The following is a 26,419-nucleotide window of genomic DNA, read 5'->3' on the forward strand; positions in this document are numbered from 1 at the left end:
AAATTAGAGAAACGCCAAAATATGGGATACCAAAAAGTGGTGCACTACTGTATCAGCAATAAAAAAAGAGTGTAGGGAGCAATAAGATAAGTCAGGGATAATTATACAGGCTTTAACATACAGTATCATGTCAGCACTGAGAACCTTATAAACACTATTTGTAAGAAAAGGACAGGTTCTTTATTGTTTTATTTTGTGCACATGTAACATGTAAAAAAAAAATAAAAGGAAAACCATGAAATACATTTTCGGAGTACTTTCTTTTTAAAATGATTCCCAGTAAAACGATTTGAAAGTTCAAACTCCAACCCAAAGGGGGCATATAAAGTATAATGAGGCAAAGTGATCTTGGACAGCATTTTCTGAGACAGCTGTAGCACCTAGAGAATTCATTTTAAAAAAAAATCAAAACTTTCATGTTGCAAAAGTCTGAATAAGTGATTTTATAGCTTAATATATGTAATAATTGTTCAGTGTGTCATTTATGGTTTATTGCTAATGAATAATATAATGCTTGAGTAAGGAGTGCATATAGGGTTATTTAAGGTGCCACTGGACAGCATAACAAATAGGTCAATTTTGGATTGTCCCTGCAGCCCCTCTTTAACGAGAAGTGTGTTTAATATATGCTGAATGCTTCAGGCACACCAGAATAAATGCATGAAATAGCAAAAGAGTCCAAATATCCAAAGTTACATCACAAACCTCAGAAAACAGTTATTTTTTATGATTTGAGAAATGATTTTATGAAAACAGAAGTGCGGGTCCAGCTGCTCAGATTCATCTTCCAAACAAAACCCAGGAAATTAATTCATCTCTAGTTTGTCATCAGTCGTGTGCTTAATGTTAACACAGTGCTTTCATTTACATACAGAACAGTATTCAAATGCACTCATATTAATACATATAGCATTTATTATCATATATTATGTATTTCACAGGCTATTTTGCTACATTTGAGTCAAGTTTGTATACACATCTTTTTAAAGGAAAACATATCAATAGTGGAAATAACTATTTTTTCTCTCTGCATATAAAGCACAGGTGTGCATGTTACTACAGAAAGTAGTAGCAGACACCTGACAAAGCAGCACCAGGCAGGTAAAGGAGAAAAGTACAGTATAATACCATATGAGTATACAGGGTTATGAAAGGCATTATGCTGTACATGCAATGCAGGTAAAGCTCCAAGACTCTTCAGCAAAGGGTCATTTTTTATTTATTTATTTTATTTAAAAAAAACAACACTGACTGAGCCATTGACCAGCACTGGGTTACCAAATAATCCTATTCATTTTCTCTTTCATGTTTTTTTCATTATTGTTATTTGGCTTCTGATCCGAAATCCTTCCCCTTACATTGCAGTCTTCAGGATTCCTTGCTGCTGGGTGCCAGCCCCCGTTTGGCAAGAAAAGGGGGAGCTGTGACACCCACACCCTTCCCACCCTGCGATGTCTTCCCCTCCTCCTACCTTCAGTGAGAACTCCTGACACAACACCTTCATACTTAACACCAGCACTGCACCAGAGCCGGAGTGCATCATCCAGGCAGCAGTACAATACTGTACATGCAGGAGGGGCAGGATACTCACTATCCAGGATCTAATGCAAACTGCAAGCCCTGACACAGAACACATGCAGCATCTCCTCTCATTCATCTCCAGTAACAACTGTCCAAAAGGGGAGGAACTGTAAAGTTCTCCTAAACGTGTTGCTTGCTTCTGAAGGCTGAAGTTCACCTGAAGTGGGCTCTGACACTTCCAATATGCCTCTAAGCCACTGTGCCAGCAGCTAGCGTATCCACCCTATACATTCTGCACAAAGGTATGTGTTACATGATGGGAAACTTGTTATCTAGCTGTAGTTTGATGCTGGAATGATTAATCACAGCCTCCGGCTGATCATGCTGTACCCCGGGTGACATTGAACCTCCCTCTGTATTGTGCAGATCGCTTTGCTGTTTAGTGATTTCTTGCTTGGGTAATTTGACAGTTTTTCTCTGTAGTTTTTAATCGATCTTCTGACCGCATTTTATGGCAGGTGAAGTTAAAGAGCTGGAGAGAAGCCAGTAGCAGGGCTGTATAAAACATTCTGGCTACGGATACTTTGTTAAGGATGGTTAACCCTTTCCTTGGATGGAGGATAGTGAGATCAGCTCAGGCCTTTGGCTTTCTGAATTGCTATATCGTTTACTAAAGTGCAACATTTTCTTTGTTTACTGCGTAAAAGGGGATGTTTCATTTTCTTGTTCAAGAAATACACTATTATTTTGTTGCTATTAACTCATTGAATGATCATTGATTTATATTCTCACTTATATTTCCGTTTTGCCAGACACTTTATTATTGGTGATTTAATGACATGGGGAGTACTGTAGAAGAGATGGTAAATTTCTCCGATAGAAGTAGTGACAAAGTATTGGTTCGTTCAAATGTGTTTTGTTGGTCAAGTGTTATGCTAAAAACTTATTTATTTATATTTATTTATTTTTTAAGATAATTTGACTGCAAGGGATCCTGTTCCATTACACACTATGTAAATGTACATGTTACGATCACTGACCAAACACAGCTTATGGCAGCTTCTACTTTTGTTGTTATACAGCATAGGTCTGCAAACTCGGTCCTCATTACCCCACACAGTGCATGTTGTGCTGTGAGTCATTAATACACCTGTGCACCTGCTGGGTTACCTACCCAGCAGGTGCACAGGTGTATTAATGACTCACAGACACGTTTTAAAAGGTCCGCAGGTGGAGTTAATTATTTCACTTGTGATTCTGTGAGGAGACCTGCAACACATGCACTGTGTGGGGTAATGAGGACCGAGTTTGCAGACCTATGCTATACCGTTACATACCTCTCACTATGACCCTCTCCAGGAGGGACACAATGCTCTGCTTCTTGACTTATCTTAATTTATGATTGCTTGCACCTGTTTTGGACAGTTTAATGGATAAGAAAGGTGTTTCAGCACAGGTGATGGCAATCATAAATTAAGAGAAAAGTCCAGAATCAGCGCATTCTGTCCCTTCTGGAGAGGGTCATGTTGGGAGGTATGGAGTTATGCAGAACAGTTTGTTCTCTATGCCGTTTAAAGATAAATCAGCAAAATATCTGTAAATATAACATATTTTGCACTTGCACAGCAACAATTGATAATTACAGTATGTAAATCATATTGTTCTTTTCAATTTTATATTCAAAATAATGTACTTGGATGTTGTATCATTCTATGTGATCTTGAAGTGTAACTTACAAGTATTTGAACTAGATAGAGAAATATCTTACCTAATTTACCTGAAAGTGCACGTGTGCAGCATAGTCTATAGCATCCAATCATAAGTTAGCTTACACCGATCTGGTGCAGTTACGACACTGAAAGTAAGTGTTTGGTTAATTATACAGTAGGTTTACTGCAAATTTGGATTATTTCATAAAGAATCCCTGTTGTTACTACACATTTGAACAGGTACTCCAAAGAGACTACTTCTACCAAGTATAAACTGTTCTCTACTCAAACTGTCTGCATACCTGTTCTAAAGTAATGAATTGATGTTAAACAACATCTCCCTCTCCAATTAATTCATTTAGTGCAGATAACTTTAATATACACTTCAGTGGGAAATTTGTCTGCAGAAAATGTTGGACCAAGTGGAAGGAGACATGCTGCATGAAATACTCATCTTTAATATATCTTAACAGAGCAGCTGCTCAATCTGTTGTTTTTGACAAATATTTTTAGCCAAAAATCTAAAAAAAATCCAAAATGTCTTCCTGACTATTTTGCATTGACTCTTGGCAAATAAAGTATGCACTGGGTTTCAGTGTTTAAAAAAGTAAATAGTCAGTCATGATAAGCAGTTTTCGCATGAAAAGCTGGCTACTGTTATGACCCATGAAAATGAATCTATCCAATTATTCACAAAATTTTATCCACAATTTTCTATACAGTAGGTTTAACAGAGATTTATTTTCACTACTTTCTGAGCAAGTAAGAAATTGGGGAAAATCCATACCTCCCAACATGACCCTCTCCAGGAGGGACAGAATGCCCTGCTTCTGGACTTCCCTCTTAATGTATGATTGCCGACACCTGTGTTGAACTAGTTACACCTTTAGAAAGGTGTTTCAGCACAGGTGATGGTAATCATAAATTAAAAGGGAAGCCCAGGTGCAGAATATTGTGTCCCTCCTGGAGAGGGTCATGTTGGGAGGTATGGGAAAATCCCATATTTTAAGGTAAAAATGTTGAGGCTTGGGTCATAACCACTGGGACACCCCTTAATGACTAATTAGGCACTAAGTTTTTAGTTTTTTTTTTTTTTTTGAGCGAACAATCGCGTCTCATTTTTTGGAGAAAAAAATGCAAAATGCTGGTAATTGGGATACATGGTATGGGGCAGGTATATGGGGGTGCTTTATGAGTGGGACAAGTGTTTTTAGGGTTTCAGGAGGGAGTTATTGGGGTTTTTTAATTTTATTTTTTTAAAGCACAAGTAACTTAAAAAGACCCAAATATATACTATTACCCATTTTTAGATACCCCTAATTTAAGTTGTACCTTTATTGTTGCAGAAAAACACTTTATTTCTATAATTTTTTCAGTGTATAAATTTTTTTTTTTCTTTTTTGTGGGTACAGGCTGATTTCCCCATTTTTACCTACACTTATCGTCAGTCATGCCATCACTAATTATTGCACAAATGCCATTTTTGTGATTGGATTGCGCAATAAACAGGAGTGCGCATACTGTTGAAAAGCGTCATTTTCACGCAATAGGTGCGATAAGTTGAACCATGTTAACATACCATGCCCCTATAACTTTTATATATTTATAAATGTCAGGCAAACTAGACCTTGCAAATTGAATGAAATTGTAACTAACATTACACAGTATTTAAATATATAACATTCATTTATTTGTCTAAGCTGTCTTTTAAAATTGTTTGATACAGTATCTGCCCTTTTTGCGGTCTTATGGTCGCCCATTGGTGACATTATAGTTTGAGAGTGAGATTATCTTTCTTGGTTTACTGTAGGTTGGAAGACGATGTGAATATTTTGAATTATAAGCAAGTCCCCAGCAGACGGCCATTGTACCCCTCCATGTCCCCTCTCATGCATTCCCTTTATGCTACCAGTGTGTCTCTCTTAGCCTGTGTATTTTGGGGCTACTTCAGAGTTGTTCGCGGATGTGCTAAATTTATCATATCTGCGATCACTTTCACAGAAATGCGGGTGACGCCCAGCACAGGGCTAGTCCGCCCCGCATGTCTGGCTCTGCCCCGCCGCACAGGTACAAACGCAGCGCATGGCGGCAATGCTTTTGTACCTAACGAGTAGCTCCCTGCCACCATAGCTCCTGCACCCTTCAGTCGTCCGGACATGCCTCTGTTGTCCGGACCGCGCCCCGCCAACGGCGTTCTATCACCATTGGCACGCTCCCTCCCACCCTGCGACCATCTCTGCCTGTCAATCATGCAGAGGCGATCGCAGCCCAGAGATGCTGATAGCATCTCACTGGGCTCCCTGGGTGTGCGCGCTCAGTGCGGCCGCTGCGCGTGTGCACTCCACAAAAAGATTTAGACTGCGATCGCTGCCGCGATCCAGACTGAATCACCCTTTTTGTACACTGAACTGATTGGCTGGTGCTTAGTATACCAACGCTGCATGCGTGTCTGAGAAGGGAAATATCATGAATGGAATCTAGCAACAGACTGAAGGTAATGAGAGTCTGAGTAACTCAGAAAGATCAAGCAATGGCAGGCAAAGTAGCAGATAGATCAAAATGCTGCATCCAGGCAAGTGAATAGGAAAGGATCATGTCAAGTTGAAACCTTGTTTGTATAATATACTGTATATCAATGTACAGCAGATTTTCTCAACATAGCATTTGTACTGGCAGACTTACAATATTATGGGGTCTATTTATTAACATTATTTTTTACTAAAATAATGTGAAAAAGGGTGTTTTCACATTATTTTAGTATGACCTGAATGTATTAAAGGGAATTTGGAGCAGTTTTCATGAAAAACGTCTCCTAATCCTTTGATTCACTTTTTTTTTATTTTAGTAACCCACATCGCATTCCCCATACTTATAATGGGAAATGTGATGTGGCCAAATTTACTAAAATAAAAAAAAAAAAGTGTAAAAATACCGCAGTGTGCCCTGTGATAATCTCGCCAGCTCAGGCTGGCAAGTTCACAGGGCAACACTGCGATAAGCAACTTTTTGACCAGCTTTCTCTGCCCCAGGCGCGGACTGGCTCCCTGGACATGTGAGTATATTGATCTTCTGGGGGGGTTTCGCGGTGCGTGGGTATAGTCACGATGGGGGGGTCGACCGGGCGGCAGCGGTAGCGGCAGGGTCAGGCATGCACAGCAGGACATTGGGGTATTTTTTACGAAAAATACCCAGATGATGCTGCGAAGAGGCATCGCAGGGACAGAGCTTGACCGCAAGCTCTGTTCCTGCATGCGATCATTGATATATCCCTGCGAAGTAATCAATTATTGCAGTGCGAGTTGTGGCGATTTTATCACCTGTCATCCGCATCCTGGATGCGGATGGTGATAAATAGACCCCTTAGTCTACAAATGAACAAAATGAGTATGACTTATCCGGCGCTGTTGTTTCAAATGCTGGTTATGTAAAAGCAATTCTGGTATAGCTTTTCAGAGTCCTTTGAACTGAGAAAACATTACATTCATTTGTACACTTTTGTGGTGGGTGTTGGAGGAATCCTCCAGTTGTTGCTATTTCTGATATGGCTGCATATTGTTTTCTTTTTAGCGCACTACACTGTGGTCTCACACCTTTGTTTTTCAGACCCCTTAGTCTGTCCATGATCATTGGAATCAAGAGTGAAGTTATGGTTAGTCAAAAATGCTTTAAGTACTGTACTAGACCTGGTAGTCTAAAAACTAAGTAATCACTTTGGACAAATAGCTTCACATGTAAACATAAGCAGCATTCATGAAACTGTTGTGGACTATGCAATAGTGGGACAGGTAAGATAAGTAACAGCTGCTGTCAAAACAACTCCAGGTCACAAGAGCAATACATCATGGTGGTTTACAGAAGAAAAAAGTTAGCTCTGGTCTTATAAATGAAGAGCCTTTTTGAAAAATTCCTCCACCTACTGAATTTATACACATCCATTAATCTCCTGTGGAATTCAGTCTGGTACTGATACTTACCTAAAGATACAAATTGCCTATATACTCTGTATACTCTGACCAAGTCTTTAGATGCTTATTTTATTTCTGAAATTATTTCACTGATTTTTTTTTTTCCTGTTTCAATAAGAAGTTATAAGAATTCAAATTCCTAAAAAAAAAGGTTCCCTAACTGCGTACCATTGATTATCATCAGAAATAAATCACAGAAAGTAATACTATTTACTATTATTATTATTATTATTATTATTACTATTATTATTATTATTATTATTATTATTATGTTTATCTTTTATTCATAAGGTGCTATGAAATTTCACAAAAAGTAAACAGAGAAACACAAACATATTTAGCAACACTAGCATCAGGGAGATAAATTATTATACAATGTCAACATGAAATATATGCTGAAATATAATGCTCCAGAAAATTGCTTGCAAGAGATCCTATGACTGTTTCATTGCATTGACCACAGCAATAAAGCAATGAGTGGGGATTATAGGACTTGTCAATGACATTGTGGTTTTCTGTTTTGAAATTAATGACAAAAACCATATACATGTGTGTTAGTTATGTAGCCGTCCTGGCCACTCTATCATTTTAATAATACCTACCACATCAAATAAATTTTTATTGCATAATACATGACCCACGTAGAATACTATTCCTCCTACTACTACTACTACTACTACTACTGTATTACTACTACTACTACTACTACTTATCCTACTACTACTACTAATATTAATAATAATAATAACTACAACAATCAGATAACAAGCAGCATGACATTGGTCCTAGTTCCAGCTGGAAAGCAAGGTGTCACAGTAGGACTCCAGTTATTTACATGATAATTAGAGAAAGCTATAACATCCCCTGGTAACCTAATATTATGCCTTTTGCTTAGCAGAGATGAGTCTTATTATAAAATAATTATTGAAAGTATGGTGCCCTGCGCACTGGGGTAGCGGAACAATACTGGGGTATGTGGCTAATACAAGGGGTTGCCCAAACTCTTTCTTATAAAATAAAGTTAGTTATGGAGACTCATAAGGTCTCCTTGTCATGCCATGCAAAAAAGTATTAAACAAAAAAATAAAGAAAATGATTATTTATTCTAGTGCTAAATTCAATCCTATAAAACAATGCCTTGTAAAACATATACAATATCCTACTTTTTTATATTTATTAACAAACAGAAGAGTATTTCCAACGTTTCCCTGCACTTTAATGTACTGTGCACTTAATGAGCAGTCCCATAGTGCTTAATTATATATATTTTTTATTCATTTTTTAAATTAGATTTTATCAAGCACTAACACGTGAACACTGCAGGCAGTGTCAAAATTGACACAAAGCGAGACTTGCCTTACAGGTCCATTACTTCTCTTATGTTTTTTAATTGTCGGTATTAAAATGTGCTTTAAGAAAGCATGTGGTACACATGAAGTATGTACCAGTTATATAAGCCCTAGATCTTAAATCCAGGAGCTAAATCTAAACCTAATAAATTTCTTTTGCTTTTTACATTTTGTTGTTGTTAAACTGTAACATTAATAATGCAAAACATTTCATATGCAAGGGCATTGTGAAACAATAAAGGTGTGCACACACGGTGAGAATAATCCTTGCGATTTTGACTATATAGTGAAAATCACAAGGAAAGTTAGTGCAAATCACACAGTTAGGCAGATTTGCGATACCGATGCGCACTCCCACGGGGTCGGTATCTCAAGGAAAGGTAGACTATCTGACTATATAGTGTACTGAAAGTATAGTCAAAATTGGCACTTAGTCAAAATCGAAGGTGCAGATAGTCAAAATCGGTGCTTCTGGGCTCTGGGGGAGTTCAAGGGAAATTGCATAGTCAAAATCGGGAATAGTCAATATCTCACCATGTGTATGCACCTTTAGATTACATCATAGAGAATAAGGAAACTAAGTTACAAATTATCTGTGTTATTAATGTGCCCATTGAATGACTTGTGTAATATTTACACCTGTCCTGAAATATTTTAGTCTAACATTAGACCTTAAAACACAAATGCTTTTTCTCCATAAAAGTAATGGTACTGTAAAAAAGGTCTAGGCACTCACCTATAGTTACAAGTTGATACAAGATTTATAGTAGCTTCCATGCTCTGTGCAAGTCTTCAGACCCTTATTTTATTCATGTCTGAAATAATTTAATTGATTTCGTCCTGTTTCCACACTTCTGCCTGAGGAAGCAGACTGTGACCTGCGAAACGTGTCACTTTTGGATACTACTCAGTGAGATTATTACTTAGTAATACTAATAATAATAAATTATTATTTTTTATTTTAATTAGTGATTGTTTTAAGTCTTTAAATTATTCAATTGCTATTTTTAATATTAATATACTTTGACATTTTTAGTGTATGCTACTGTATTATTATCTTCTGATGCTGAATATTTTCACTATTGACAGTGAGTCCATTATAGGAGCACTTTATTCCATAACCCACCAGTGTATATATTTTATAGTTTGTTCATTTATAAAGTAGTTGCTGATGATGTTTATGCAATACATTGGAGTAGCAAGACTCCAGGTCAAAGATATTATATCATTAATCATTCAATAAAAATTGTTTAGACCCTTGCTTGCATTAGTGAACATTCATTGTTGCTGTAGCTTATTATATAATGTGAGCAAAATGATGTTCCAGAGTTGGCTTGAGATTTGCCACTTCTCAGGGTTTTAGACAGTGTCGGGGATAATTTCTTGTTTGCATATTCAACCAGGAGCAATTTTGGGAGCTCTTTTTCGCTCCCCGTGGCTGCAGTCTAATGTACCCACATGTACCTTTGAGGCATCAACCATATATCCTATGATCATATTATAGACCTAAAAACACATGCTTTTTCTCTATAAACAGAATCGGTATTCAGGGAAAAAAAGGTCCAGATAATCACCTAAGCACCTAAAGTACAGTAGATGATGAAACTAAATATATAGTAGTGCCCACACTCTGTAAATCTCTTCACATATTTTTTTTTTTTTACTGAATTCTTTATATTTCTAAATCTAGTTATGCTGGTAAGCAAAATAACAAAAATCTGAAATATTAAGTATTGTAACACAATCTACCGGAACAAAAAATAATATTTAATAATATTAATTTATCCAATAAAAACTAAACTGTATAGTAAAGTTGGCAAAAAAGACAATATGCATAGATAGCATAATACATGTCCAGTTATCTGAACAAATGTATTCTACAAACTGCAACTACTGTAGTTCTTAGTTAATAATTCTGTAATTAGCCTTAATTAGTTCTTATATTCAGCATTCTACTGTATACTGTTTTTATTGCATGTGAATTTGAAAGTGCAATTGAAAATGTAATAATTACAAAATGGAATAAAATGAATTGTAATATTACCAAATCTTCCCTCCAGGTAAAATGCTATGTGTTTCACATATCAAATTTGTGAAATGTGTTGTAAGCTAAGTGGATGAAAGATTTGGTAACATTATCATTTATTTTACTAAATTTTCTAGTTTAATTGCATTTTTTTATGACTTAATTGATTTAAAAAAAGCACCAATAAACTAATTTTAGAGGTCTGAACATTTCTAGTACCTTCATGTCAAGTGAAATACCTAAGTTGGATGATACTAGAACTAAATAACCATTTTTAAAGATAATCAATAAATATATATTTTTATTCAAATATGAGTGAACATGTCCATGAATACAATGTCACTTTGAAGTCCCCTGTGCTTGACCCTTAATAACAATTCTAGGGCAGAGGAGAGTATACACTATTGTCCTCTGTTTTTTCTGGAGGCAAAAAATAAAGTTCAGACATGTATCATTAATCATGTACAGCACCTCAACAAGGTCTGTATGTGTCGGAACATTCTTGTAACCAGTCAGACCCTGAAGGATTCAGTTACAATTGTATTATAAGTAGGTTTATGATATTGTTTTAGTAGTACTCCTATGGCACATGTAGAAATATCTACATAATATAATATATATATATATATATATATATATATATATATATATATATATATATATATATATATATATATATATATATATATATATATATATATATATATATTATATTATAATTTATTTTTTAAACACCGGAGTGTGATAGCTAATTGTTCATGTATTTTAACAGACAGCGTTCATTTAATACTGGCACTGATTTTTACATCACACCCTACTATAGGTTTTATACAGGTTTTGTAATGTACTGTAGGATGAATTTAACCTGGTCGATGCTTCCTCTAAAGTTTTTTTTTTTTTTTTTTTTTTTTTTCTATTTGATTGGAATAGCTCTAGACTTCACGTACATTGCATTGTATACTATTGTCTGTATTTTTATATCTAGTGTAAAAATTACCATTATACTAACATGTTATGCAAATTATTGAAACAAAATGTTCTTTTATATGGCAGCTAAAAGCTTTATTGCCCAAATATTATGAATATTTTTTTGATCATCTTTTGTCTAAAATTCATATTAACTTGTTATCCAAAAGTACTGTGTTACTTGTTTACTTTTAGAGATATTTTTGTAGTAGTGTAATACTGGGAATTATCAGACCCACATGCTGAGTTACAGTTGTTTATTTAAATACACTTTTAGAAGTGGGAACTGTGGGACATTCACCAGATGAAGCAGTGGCAAACTGTGTTTAAATGATCAGGAAGAGGTGTTTTCTCTGTATCAAACAAAAGTTGCATCAGTTCACATCATACAAACAAATCATTATTGACATGTGTACTACACTAATCCATTAGAAACTTATTGCTGAAATACAGTTATTATAGTATTTCTTTCTGAAATATTACATTTGTAATACAGCATCAAATACTACAACCTTATTTTAAACAAGTATTTGTAACAATTCTGCTATGCATTTTGAGTATATGTATATTATATGTATCACTTCAAAGTCATTCTCAGTATAAGAAGGAATACTACAGTACTTTTGACATATGGCATCTACTGTATATGGAATAAATAGGTGCCAGTTATAGTAGTTACACTGAGAACCTCATATACTGCTTCTATTCAAAGAAATGAAAGACATAAATATATTATACACATTTTTTTTTTTTACCAAAGTAATAGGCCCGGCGCTAATACAATGAGATGTTTGACCCAAAGCAGCTGTTTAAGGGAATAGTTTACCCCTGATAGAACAATGGAGAAAAGGCATATACAGCGCTAAGAACTGGATATGGAAAATAACATGTATTTTATTACATAAAAATGTTGCAACAATTAATTCTAAAAGATAAATTAAAACAATAGGGCAGGCACAGCAATTTGTTCGGTATATTACCACATGTAGAAGCCGGACATGTTCCACAAGAAAAAGTCCATGGAAGAAATGCCACATTCCTGGGGACAAATCAATGCTTGTCAGACATCAGTCCATGTAGAGTTAAGAGACAGACCTTTTAAATGCTTTATTCTGGACAATCTTAGTCCTATTGAAAGCCGGGTCCTGTACCCCTTTTTCTTGGACGACTGCAAGTTCCCCGTTTGTTATCGTTGGTGGACTTCTAGGCGTATTCCAGGTAAAAACAAGAATCTGTGATGTCCGGCTCCTTAATACCGACGCGTTTCGCTGTACCAACAGCTTTGTCAAGGTACGTGTGCCCATTGTAAGGTTGCCCTTTTTAAAGGCTGTGCTAATTGCCCATTGTTCACAGTTGTACTTAATTGCAGATATCATAATAAATCATAAAACAAAACCATATCCAGTTCAAAATAATCCTAATAGAAGGAGGCAAATGTATATAAACACTGAAAGTACTTTTAATAGTTATTAAATGATTATACTATATAAAAATATATAAACATTTCTAGTTTGGGGCTCCCGGTCACATGACCACATGAATGCGTTTCCTGTGTGTGGAACGCATACCAGAAGACCATAGGCTGGCTTCCTTGTAGAATATAATCACGTGACCTAACATCTATCCACGTGATCGGTCCTAATCTCCGCAAACGCATCACATCCCATTGGTAACATGTTGAAGTCCCGATCACGTGACCGGACATGACACAAACCTCCGGAAATATGTCAAATATATTATACATATTTTAAATCGGATACGTCATAACGATCTACTCAATTGAAATGTCCTCGAGATATCTGAATTTCTGAGTGTTCTGTTATACTCCCATTTCATAGTCACCACCCCCACCCCCTTTTTAAAACCTCTCCTCCATAACCTGCACCTCCCCTCCTGGAACTCATCCTCTAACTCATTTTAAGCATGTAGTGAGTCAAACCAAACTTTGTTATATGCATTATGAAACAGAATCATTGGCGTTTGGGAGGTGCACATGGGCCCACAGTGTGGGAGGTGCACATGGGCCTCTGAGTCCAGGAGGGGGCCACACCACACACACTGCACCCATTTCTCCTATACTTACCTTTCCAGAGTCCATCGCTGACCATGTGTGGGCCCCCTCCTCTCCCGTAGCCATCGCGCCACTTCTAGCGCACTGACCACTAGAGACTCTGGCACAGTGCCAGAGTCTACAGCACTCAGAGCGCTAGCGGGGTGCGACGGCTATGGGAGAGGAGGGGGCCCACACATGGAGTCTGCACACGGGTCCCCTCCTCTCTAGAGACGCCCCTGAACAGAATATTAGTATTTCACTATTTATATCTCAAACTTATGTAACAAAGTGGAATTTAAGATGGTCTGGTTTTACTCTTTGTGTGGAATGGAAATATTTATTCTATCCAGTGAAAATGAGGCTGGCGTAATTTGTTGGCTAGTGGGTTTTGAATAGTGCTGATATAGTTGACAGTATAGCAATGCAGTATTTAACAATTTCATCTCAGAGCAGTGGGGTTGTGGGAATGGGTAGAACCAAGGTCATATCTGTGTTAAGTATGCGAGTCCCCCCCCCACCCAAACTCCCATGGTGATCCAGCTTCCTCCAAGTTCCAAAAACATACAGCACTAGTAAATTTATTGGCTTGTGCTAATAGTATGTAAGTGTGTTAGGAAATGTAGATTGCAAGCTCCACTGGCACAGGCACTGATGTCAATTAAATAGTAAATCACTGCAAAATATGTACAGTAGGTGCTATATAAAGTAGTAATTGTTAAGAAATGAATATACAGTATACATGGTACTGGTGTTGGATAATTCTGGATAAACCTGCTGGAAGACCTCATGTTTTTGTCTGTGCGCATCTTGGCTCCTCTCTCGGTGTGTCTTGCTTATGAGCTGAGCACTGCTGTGGATAATATCCTTGTCATTTGAACTTTTTAATACTGTATATACTTAAAAAAAATTCTTAAATAATTTGGCTCTGATTTTTTTTAAAACTCTGCAACAAATAAACAGGTTCTATATGAAAATTACACAAATTATTATTATCATCGTCATCATTATATTATTATTATTATTATTATTATTATTATCATCATCATCATCATCATCATCTATATATTAATAGCATAAGGGTGATTTTTATGAGTGACTTATTTCTATGATGTCACTGCCTGAACAGGGCACATGATATAACAAATTAAAGCTCTTTGTCTGTAGATGTGCAGAATGTTACTGGTGTTGTAATTGGATGCTTCATTTCAGAGCTCTTTGCTAAAACGTCTGCCAGCCAATTACAATGCATCAACATTGAGCTCTTTGAAAATGTGACAGTTGGTGAACTCTCCCTCTGCACTTGCCGGGTGACCTGGAACATGTGACCTGCCAGGTGGTCTAGAAACTGTCACAGTTTTGTGCAGCCTGAGCCACCCACTAAAAAGGGATACTAAGGGGCATCGACTTCTAAGGGGGTGAAAAGGGGTAAAATGTTCTGCCCAGTTGAAACCGAGTACATAAGCTAGTTATTATTACTATTATACATTTTTATAGTCTCAATGTCCATATATCCACCCACAACATATTTCTATTCCATTTTTTCCTAAAAATTGTCTGGCTTCTAAATTTTTACCCTGTATCCAAACTTTGAAATATATTTATCCAGGACTGATGTAAATCCACATTTATTTTAGTATTTATTATTATTATTATTATTATTATTATTTCTCGCAGAGACCCAGATTTATTAAGTCCTGGAGATTGATAAATTGCATGGTGATAAACCAGTCAGTAAATCCATTCCTAACTGTCATTTTTCAAACACAGCCTGTAACATGACAGGAGCTGGTTGGTTGGTACTTTATCACCGTGCAATTTATCACTCTCCAAGGCTTGATAAACCTGGGCATTAAACCTTTTGATGATATGGGGTCTCTTCAGTGCATGTTGGATCCATGTCAGATCCTCTCCGACGGAGAGGAGGAGACAGTGCAATTAGTGGGCATTTTTGACAGGTTTTACCATTTTTGACAATGCTGATCCGACAATTTTTTGAAGTTGGATCAGCATTGTCGAAAATGGGCCAAAAAACTGTCAGAATTGGCCGCTAATTCAATAAAACATGTGGATGCGCGGCTAATCCGCCAATCCACGTGTTTTCTGACAAGTCGGAATTGCCGACAATTCAGAAAAACGTCTGCTCCATTGAATAGGTCGAATCCTGATTCGACCCAAAAAAAGTTGGAAACTGTCATCTATCCGACTTGACGGCAATTCCGGCTTCAATTGAATAGACCCCTATGACTCCTCAGGTGGCTCCCTCATTTTTGTATTCACAGTCTGTCAGTTTAACAGGCACCTCTGTAACAAGCCCTTTAGTGACAATGAATAGGCCCCTAACTCCTGGATCTTTGTGCCTAGTGCTTAAACTAGAGCTCCTGCAGTGACTCATTCCCCACATGACTGTACAACTGCAATAGGCAACACAATAGCCTTCTCATGTTTGATTCTACCCCTTGTGTATCAAGCCTAGCAAAACATTGGAAGCCTAAAACTATTTAACATTTAATTTTTAAGTCCAAAAGAAATCTACAAACGTAATATTTTTGTATAATTTGTTTTTAACTCTGTCTTTTCTTGTCCAACTGTATTGCTGAAATAATTTGAAAACCTATAACTAAATTTTATGAACCCTTAAATATGATTTAAAAGATGTTTGTATGTTGTAGTGGAAAAATGATGGTGCACACACATTTTCCCACATAATATACAGTATTTCTTAAATTATATACCCTCATTCTGTCATACCGTTGTTTCATTTAATGAAACAACAGTATGACAATTTGTTGTTTAATTTAATGAGAAACTTACAAAATCAAACAGATGAAGAGTGTACATTTTAATTTTAGAGTCTGATAAATGCTATGCTTACCTGTCAGACAAAAAACTGTAATTAATTTTATTGTCCACATACAGATGTATTCTCATACGCCTACCCTTAATAAGCCATGCAGTACAAGATGCCAGGCAAAGGTAAGCTGCGCCGTGTGGTGTAGCATTTTTTGTTTGAATTTGTGATGCACTCAGATATACAAGTGTTGCTTTTCAAAATAACCAGTGCAGACTCATGAAGAGGTTTTGTTGCATCTCTTTGCGTCTTAGATGCAAATTTGGGAGAAAAACACATGTCAAAGATGCTCGGCACAAGACGAGCCGTATGGGACCTTGTGTGCCCAAGAAGGGTTATTTGGGTTGGGTGTGGTATGGAAGGTAGATAGTAACTAGGTTGACAGTGTCTAGGTCGACCACTATTGGTTGACAGTAACTAGGTCAACAGGGTCTCTATGTCGACAGGATATTTAGGTCGTCATGGTCTAGGTCGACAGGTCAAAAGGACGGCATGAGTTTTTAATGGTTTTTTGGTATCGTTTTTTTTGTAGAGAGGCCCGGGAACCCCAATTAGTGCACCGTGCCCCCTCGCATGGCTCGCTTCACTCGACATGATTCGGGCAAGGTGCCTCACTCCGCTACTGCTTTGCTCGGCACAGATTACCGCTACAATTGTAGTCCACGTGGATCGTTAAGTATGAAAAGGTTAAAAAAAAGAAAAAAATTGTGAAAAACTCATGTCAACATTTTGACCTGTTGACCTTTTGACCTGTCGACCTAGAACATGTCAACCTAGAAACCCTTTTGACATAGAAACCCTGTCGACATAGTTACTGTCGACCAATAGTGGTCAACCTAGATAGTGTCGACCTAGTTACTGTCGATCTAGAGACCAGATCCCATTTTGGGTTATTTGGCACAACGGCAACAACAGTGTATGAGGACACATCTGTAAAATGGTTTTTGATAATCTAATTTGAATAAAGATTACTTTAATAGAGAAAAATGTTAACTTTTAGTTTAAACTGCCTACATGGGGGAAAATTCCAGGTGCGTCTATATAAACCTACTATAGGATCATTTTTTTGCAGGACAAATATGAAAAGAGTTTGGACAATGCACAAAATAGAATGCATTTCAAATATGATTTGCAGACAAATTACAATATGAGGCTTTCTTAATGAAATATTCATACAGTATATGCACCTTGGGGCAACTTTTATTCTCAAAGCTCTGTATGTACTAGATTATATAATGTAAATGCCTTCTTAAACTAAAGGTCCACACACAAACAGAGTGATGTGTCCTCCAAGGACACATCGTGAGCGACGGGACCCAACCAAGTGCACACACACTTGCCAATGACTGCAACGATGAGCGATTGTGTGTGTGTGGGGGGGGGTGTTTATGCATGGCATTGTTTGTCACCTCCTTAGAGCCTTTTGCATGTTGAAGGGATCTAAGTAGGTGACAAATGACCCGCAGGTTCGTGCTTTGGCGTCGTTATAATGCTCATACGTGGCACTTTTTAAATGATGTGTCGTTCCGAGCGGTCGGAAATTCCCACATTATTTAAAATATCGTACCATGTGTGGGCACCTAAAAAAGGTTCCTACTGTTTATATAATCTGGGAATGACAATGGTTTAGTACCTTACAATTCATAGTGGCCCCATGTAAACAAGGCTACATGTCCATAATCTCCATAATCATGGAGGTGAAGAACATTTTTTCATTTTAAACAAAAAGCCTCAATTCTAGGTGTTATAAAGTAGTCACAATGAACATTGTTGATTACCTGGTAGTTGATATAAACATCATACATTAGTGTTTGGCCATTGCAATAAAAATATTTAAGAACACAGGGATTTTTTCAAAACCCTCAAGAATTTCATGTTAGTTGGATTTCAGGTTTAAATCATTGTCATAAGATAATTATTTTTGGAATGTACAGTATCCAATTTTTTTTTTTTTTTTGGAATTCTGGAATTCACTTAGTCCTATAGATTTTAGCGTACGTTGTCACTAAGATATTTCATAAATGTACTGCATAGTACTTGTGCAAACATTGATTCGCTTCTACCCATTATCTTTCCCCTTCCTCAGCTTTCCTATATTTGCAATTAATTAGAAAACACATAATTCTTTCAGAAGCCAGGCTGCTCTGTTAGTTTATTTAATTGTTTTTGAAACATGAACACCTGCATTGTTAAAATAATGTATGAAGGTAGTTAAGAAATGCTTGGAAAAAAAGGCTAAATGCAGTTCAATGTAATTATTAATTTAAAGGAGAAGTGCACTGCATACTGCATTTATCAAAGGAAATAAGCTTGTTCTATTGCACTGTAGCTATTGGGGGGGGGGGGGGGGGGGGAATAAAAATTAAATTTAGTAACCTGAATTAAATAAGAAATGGTAAATGTCAGCTTGAAATCCAGATCTGCTTTACATTTACAGGCTGCTTAAGGGAATAATAAAATATTAAGGAATAGTTTTTTTAAGGTTTTCACACTTGTTTCATGACATTTTTCAAACATATTGTAATTATGAGTTGCTTTACTTAAATTATCTTTTTCTTTCAATGCCATATAAATGTAATTACTTTCATACACTTTTATGTCTACTTTCAAAAGCTCCGACTTTTTATTCTTGTACTATATTTTACATTACATTTAAACCTATGCTTGTTGTTTTCTCACTTTCCTAATAGAAATTTTGCAGCAGAAACACTTGTCATAAATTGTCAAACATCAACTTTGCTAGGGTAAAGGGCTAGTTCATTACTGTCCTTACTGTCAGCACATACAAATAAATGCTAAAATAAATTATTTTCTAGAAAAATATAAGAAATATTTTTGTAATCTGACATTGAAGCGTATATGTACTGCACAGCAAAGCCACCTACTCTTAACAATAAAAGTTTTAATTGTCAAAAAATTATTCAGGTATACAGAGATGAGGTGCAAATAAAAATAGACAAGTGACAAGTCTTACCATAAATGGCATTTGTTTTCTGCAACTGTGCATTACAAGTATTTTGACATAAATTTAAAAGGGTATATAACATACAGTTGTTGACAATATATGAAAACAATATCCATGGATACTCTTCTGCTAGTTAGATGTCTAAATACATTGTGCGCTCTAGGTGGACATACATTAGAGTTCTGTAATATTGTAATAATATGTTTTGTTTTGTTTTTTTAATTTTACATTCAATTACATAAACAGATCAATTACATACAACAGAGCAAATGCTATTAAAATATACACAATGGGGGTCATTCCGAGTTGTTCGCTCTGTATTTTTTTTCTCGCAACGGAGCGATTTGTCGCGCATGCGCAATGTCCGCAGTGCGACTGCGCCAAGTAAATTTGCTATGCAGTTAGGTATTTTACTCACGGCATTACGAGGTTTTTTCTTCGTTCTGGTGATTGTAATGTGATTGACAGGAAGTGGGTGTTTCTGGGCGGAAACTGGCCGTTTTATGGGAGTGTGTGAAAAAACGCTACAGTTTCTTGGAAAAACGCGGGAGTGGCTGGAGAAACGGAGGAGTGTCTGGGCGAACGCTGGGTGTGTTTGTGACGTCAAACCAGGAACGAAACTGACTGAACTGATCGCAGATGCCGAGTAAGTCAGGAGCTACTCAGAAACTGCTAAGAAGTGTCTATTCGCAATTCTGCTAATCTGTCGTTCGCAATTTTGATAAGCTAAGATTCACTCCCAGTAGGCGGCGGCTTAGCGTGTGCAAAGCTGCTAAATGCAGCTTGCGAGCGAACAACTCGGAATGACCCCCAATATTACAAATAGCACCATGCAGTTGTAAAGAAGAAAACTGAGACACTGCCAAAGGTAGGGAAGAGAAAGGATTACAGTTTGTACAGTGTCTTTCTTTCACAAATAACTATTCAAAGAACTTATATATTCACTCAACAGCATAATAATACTTTATTTATGCATCATGCATATAAATAACTAGATTGTTGTAACCAGAAGACTTGACTAGCATAAGATACACAGCCATTAATGCAGAGGTTCTCAAATGTGGTCCTCAGGGCACCTCAACGGTCCAGGTTTTAGGTATTTCCATGGCTTAGCACGGAAGGTTAAATCAAATTGACTGAGGTGCTAATTGAGTCACCTGTAGCCAAGCATGGATAAACTTAAAACCTGGACCGTCGGGGTGCCTTGAGGACCACGTTTGAGAACATCTGCCTTAATGACTAGCAATAGACCCATCAACTAACTGCAGACTATACACACAAGTGACTTGTACCTATATGTATAACATAATCAGCAAAGATTAGCATATTATGTCCAACCATATTACTTGCCACTTACATTGCTGTTACACTATGTCTATCTGACAGGGATGGATCAAGAGTGTTCTTATACAGTGTGTGTATGTATGTATGTGTGTGTGTATGTATATGTATGCATGTGTGTGTATATATATATATATATATATATATATATATATATATATATATATATATATATAATATATATATATATATATATATACATATATATTGTGACAAGAACACTGGGATAATGTTTGAGGGCAGGTATGTTTGTCCCAGGTACTTGTCTTACATGTATTAGTAAAAATGAAAACTGCTAGAAATATGTTTTGTTTTGTTAGAACCTTTGCAGTTTGGGAAAGCTGGGTAAGGGCCCTGAAAGAGAGATGGGGCAAGTTCCAGACATTGGGTCCAGTTCGGGTCTTTGGCCTCACAGAAGGCTAATCAGGCTTTCAGCTGTGTAAGAGTGTTATAGAGCTGCTGGCCTGATTAGGGTGTGCAGACTGCCTGGGAAGACTGCAGGATCTCTGTGAGAGAAACACGCTCCTGATACAAGTAAGCTATACAGTGCTTACTGGAGAACTCTGTGGGTTTTTTGTTTAGTGATAGTTAGGAACATCTTGTGTTTAGTTAGTGCCAGACAGGCAAGGTATTTTCTTTTGGTGTTTGTTTTATTTTCTGTATAATAAAACTGGCTGGGGCCAGTTGTACCAGAACCTGGACTTGTGTTGTTCCTCAGCTGCTGCGTGCTGCCATATACCCCAGGAAACGGCACCTTGCACCCTTACAGTGTTACAATAAATATAGTTTTTTTTAAAACTGTGTGGAGTCACAGGGTTCTGTACGAAGGGGACTAGGGCAAGGTGCACCAAACAATACAAACAACAGATCTCCCCCCCCCCCCCCTCTCTCTCTCTTTCTCTCTCTCTTTCTCTCTCTCTCACACTCTCTCTCTCTCTCTCTCTATATCATATATATATATATATATATATATATATATATATATATATAATGATGATGATTAACCTGATTGCCACACCACTGCATGGAACTGTTTTTTTGTATGAAGGCACCGGCGCAGGTATTATGGAAGCGTGGAGTGCAAGACCCAAGATGCTATATATATCACATGGCTTATAGATGCCCGTGAACAAAGTGCACCAAGTTAAGGCACACCAAACAGTACAATTTATGGTAGAGTATAGCAAAGTATACAACAGCATGTGGTGTGCCCCCTATACACAGTCACTTTATACAGCACAGCCACTTGTGAGTCCAGAGTCTCTGCACAGCCAATACAGAAGAGTATAGCACAGCAGAGTGCCCCCTATACAATGTCACTTAAGAGCACAGCCACTTGTGAGCCTGGACACAGCACAGCTAATACAGTAGTAAAATGCAGCATACAGTAGCATGCAGTGTGCCCCCTATACACAGTCTCTTTATACAGCACAGCCACTTGTGAGTCCGGAGTCTCAGCACATCCACTACAGCAGAGTATAGCACAGCATCCAGCAGCGTGCATTAGTGTGAAATCATGGAATCTGTCAGCGGAGTCTTTTATAGAATCCATGTCCCGTGACAACCCAGTGCCAGGAGGATGACGTTCGACCTCGATGTGGGATCCAAGTCTGGCGGGAACACCAGAGATGTGGCTCGGAGAGGTTCAGATTTACACATACATATATGACTTGGTAGTGAGATTTGACTATAAAAATTATTAGCATAATACAAAGATGATATGCTCAAAACTCTGGAGTGTATTGGAGTATGACAGGTGAGTCTTTGCCTTCCCTGCCTACCCTGACCACACATCACTGATACAATATAATGATATAGCATCTCATACCACAAATTAAATCATGTATAGATTATCAGAAACACATAAGCATTTATCACAAGAGGACCACTGACCAATATGTATTAACCATTTCATAACAGTGGGATTTAAGATCATTTGTTTTTTTTTTCAAGCATTAGTTTTTTTTATGCAAAATATGTTTCATATTACAATAGGTAAATAAAATGGGGCTCTGAAATATTCAAATCTAAAATTAATCAAATTATGAAGTAATAGACGCATTTTAATTAAACCTCTGCACATTAAACAATGGTACTTAACTTATGTTTTTCTCAGTAATGACACTTTTTATACCTCTCCTCATTAATCACCATTATGTCTGTAATAAGATAATACATTTGTAATTACAGACTTAATTTATCTGTATAATTTGTTTAATATTATATAAATTGCATTAAGTGTATTTAAATCTTAGAAACTACTCGGATGATACTATATGTGATACTGTAGGGGCATATTTATCACAATCCGCAATTTACATGTGGTTGTGAAGCAATAGATTTGCCTAAATTGCGAATTGAGGAAATATCGCATGAATGTACTTAAATTTGCATGTTGGGACAGAGCTTGTGAGAAAGCTTTGTCTCAGTGATGTGTCTATATTAGACTTTTCACAAAGTGAAAGCCATTACTTGCAGAGACACACACTGCATATGACCAGTAAGACAGTGCAGTGTGCAGGTGGAGCATGCAGCCAGTGTATCTGAAAGAATGGAAATTGGTGTAGAATAGAAAATAAATAGAAATAAGCTGACCTGCTCCCAGGGACCGGTGATCGGTGAGCTCCTTCTGTAACCCTTTTAGCTGTACTGTGCAGTTAAAGTCCTGGCAGAGTTATTAACACATATTAACACACCTGTCAGGATTATCCCAAAGAAGGTAAATTGGATTTCATTCAGGACTCTAGGGTGGTCAAACCATGCTCTTCAGTGCCTGCCTGTTGCCATTGTTTTGACTTAACATACTTTTTGTAAAGACTAGAGGTGTATTTTGGGTCGTTATCTTGCTGTAGCGTGAACCACAATTAATAAGGCAGGTGCCTGAAGGGATGGCATGGCAAAGGGTGGTCACATATTATATTGATTTTATTTAGAATTTTCTTCTGTTCATTCAGTTTGCATTTTGTTAAATGATAAAAATAAACTATTTACGCTCCTATTTTTGAATGCATTTTTGCTTTGCAGCTTTTTTTCCACACCTAGATCTTTGTACAGTACTCTGTCTATCTATCTACAGTATACAAGACGTAGCACAAACAGGTTGCGGCACTCGGAGGCTTGAAAAAAGGTGTATGTTTTACCACATCACGGAGTAATACCAACATTTTGGGGTTTAAGCATCCCTTTTTCAAGGTGAGTAACAAGACCAAAACAATCTACATACCTTTTTAAAACAAGAAGAAGCCCGCCAGTACATTCCGCTGGCCAGAACGGAGACCACCAGGTCCAGTTCCAGTCACATTCTACCTACGTCATGGCACCCAGGTAAACATAGTTACCAAAATTCTCGCCGCCTACTCCACAGCATGCTGGAACAAGAAGTTTTCTTGTTCCAGCACGGACCTGGTGGTCTCCCTTCTGGCCAATGGATTATACTGGTAGGTATCTTCATTTTCAAGCTTCTGAGTGCCGCTGCCTGTTGTGCTATGTCTTGTCCATTTTGATCCAGAGGGCAGTGGAGCATTTAATAACCTGTATTCAAGAGTGCCAGTCCATTTGCAGTATCTAGTATCCTATCTATCTATCTATCTATCTATCTATCTATCTATCTATCTATCTATCTATCTATCTATCTATCTGTCATGGAGATAACAATACATGAGATGCTGCAGCACTCTCAGGGCTTGCAAATCCAGTTATATGGATCACTTAAAGGCTTACTTTGTCTCAGCAGGACGCTTCAGTCCAAGTATATTCAAGTCAACTTACCTAACTGCCACCCCCCACTGATTAGCCTTAGTCAGAAGGGTTAGGGTAGGGGGTAGGAGAGGTAAAATACTTACCCCTGCAGGTGGTGGGATTCTCACTGTTGGGATGCTGTGGTCAATCATGTGACCACCAGCATCCCAACTACTGGCATTCCATAACCAACCCTCTCTCTCTCTCTCTCTCTCTCTCTCTCTCTCTCTCTCTCTCTCTCTCTCTCTCTCTCTCTCTCTCTCTATATATATATATATATATATATATATATATATATATATATATATATATATATAATATATGTGTGTGTGTGTATATATATATATATATATATATATATATATATATATATATAATCATTTATTTACAGTTTCTTATATAGCACAGCATATTCCGTTGAGCTTTGCAATTGGAAACAACAGTGATAAGGCCCTGCTCGCAAGCTTACAACCTATAGGGAAATAGGAAGTATATACAAGGATAGGTGCTATATATATAGCATAGCAGTCACCACATTGTAAAGACCGTCCTGATGGGATGTAATTAGATATGAATGCTTCTGAAGGTTATATGGGCTGTTTCAGAATTTGATAGACTAGCCTGAAGAGGTGAGTTTTCAGGGAACGCTTGAAAGTTTGGAGGCTAGAGGAGAGACTTATTGTGCATAGGAAGGCATTCCATAGAGCGGGCATTGCCCAAAGAAAGTACTGCAATTGTGAATAGGAGCGAGTAATACATGCAGATGAGAGACGTAGATCTTGTGCAGAGCGGAAAGGTCAAGTTGGGTGGTCTTTTGAGATAAGCGAAGAGAAATATGTTGGTGTAGCTTAGTTAATAGCTTTATATGTAAGTAGAAGTATTTTATATTGAATATGGTAGAATATGGCAACCAATGGAGGGACTGACAGAGCGGGTCAGCAGACGATGACAATGAGTCAATGTGGGAAACAATTAGTGCATGGATTAGAGTTTTTGAAGTGTCTTGTGTAAGATAAGGTCATATTTTGGATATATTTTTTGCATTTAACATGATTTAGAGACAGATTGAATATGTGGAACAAAGGACAGTTAAGAGCCAAGGATGACACCAAGGCAGCAAGGTTGCGGGGTTGGATATATTGTCGAGTTGCCAACAGATATGGAGATATGAGGTTGGTAACTACTCTGGGCTGGTGGGAATATAATTCATTTTGTTTTGGAAATGTTGAGTTTGAGGTGGCGAGATGATAGTACCTCCAGTCACTTGGACCTTGGGGTGTTGTCAATTTTCCAGGTTCTATAGTGCAATGTGAGTGATTTTTCTACGATACGAATGAAACACAAAGTATAAAGAAAAAGATGATACACTACAGCTCTCTGTGTGGCTCAGTCATGCTGTATGGCGTATACAAGCTGTCCATTAGATGTATGAGAACACATCTGTACAAATTAGTTTTTATATCTGTTGTTCTAGCTCTATCTCATGCTGTGTTCAAAGATACTAGGTCCAAAGGTAGACTAATAGCAGATTTAATATTTGGTTCCATAACTTGCTAGGCCTGTAACCTAACACCTACCATAATAAATAATATGTAATGTTCTCAGCATTCAATAATTACTTGAGGTTTTGAGATATGTCACAGCTTTTAATCTTCATAGGACATTCCAGCAGTGATGAGTAAAGTAAATGCAATACTTCAAATGACAATGTTATAATATATCCATATGTAGTGTTTTATTGTTCATTGAAAATTGTCTATTATTTGAATCTATTGATAGTCTTATGGAACTTACTAGTGGAAAAATATAATAGTAGAAGAGACTTTGACACTAAACAGTTTTTGAACAAGTGATTATACATACTTGTGACAACTCATTTGCATATATGCATATACAAAGTTGCTGCAGGATGACCTCAGAGGAAGGTGAACATTTTGA

At 37.1% G+C, this 26,419-nt stretch overlaps 2 long non-coding RNA genes across 5 annotated transcripts in view; one reads left to right on the forward strand and one right to left on the reverse strand.

Moving 5' to 3' along the window:
- LOC134983910 (uncharacterized) overlaps positions 1 to 4,083 on the reverse strand; it is an 81,042-nt gene extending 76,959 nt beyond the window's left edge. The window contains exons 1-2 of one of the 2 annotated variants that reach the window (XR_010191699.1): positions 4,018 to 4,083; positions 3,290 to 3,376 (exon numbers count right to left, since the gene is read on the reverse strand). This is a non-coding gene — a long non-coding RNA (uncharacterized LOC134983910). The remainder of the gene's footprint in view (positions 1 to 3,289; positions 3,377 to 4,017) is intronic. The other variant, XR_010191700.1, reaches the window with a different exon arrangement.
- LOC134983737 (uncharacterized) overlaps positions 1,373 to 26,419 on the forward strand; it is a 1,747,570-nt gene continuing 1,722,523 nt past the window's right edge. The window contains exon 1 of one of the 3 annotated variants that reach the window (XR_010191680.1): positions 1,373 to 1,823. This is a non-coding gene — a long non-coding RNA (uncharacterized LOC134983737). Of the gene's footprint in view, positions 1,824 to 2,775; positions 2,814 to 2,987; positions 3,055 to 26,419 lie in introns of those variants that run through there. The other 2 variants (XR_010191685.1, XR_010191689.1) reach the window with 2 other exon arrangements.

Source organism: Pseudophryne corroboree, chromosome 1 (genome assembly GCF_028390025.1).
Source record: "Pseudophryne corroboree isolate aPseCor3 chromosome 1, aPseCor3.hap2, whole genome shotgun sequence".
In the NCBI taxonomy this organism is placed as follows: Eukaryota; Metazoa; Chordata; class Amphibia; order Anura; family Myobatrachidae; genus Pseudophryne; species Pseudophryne corroboree.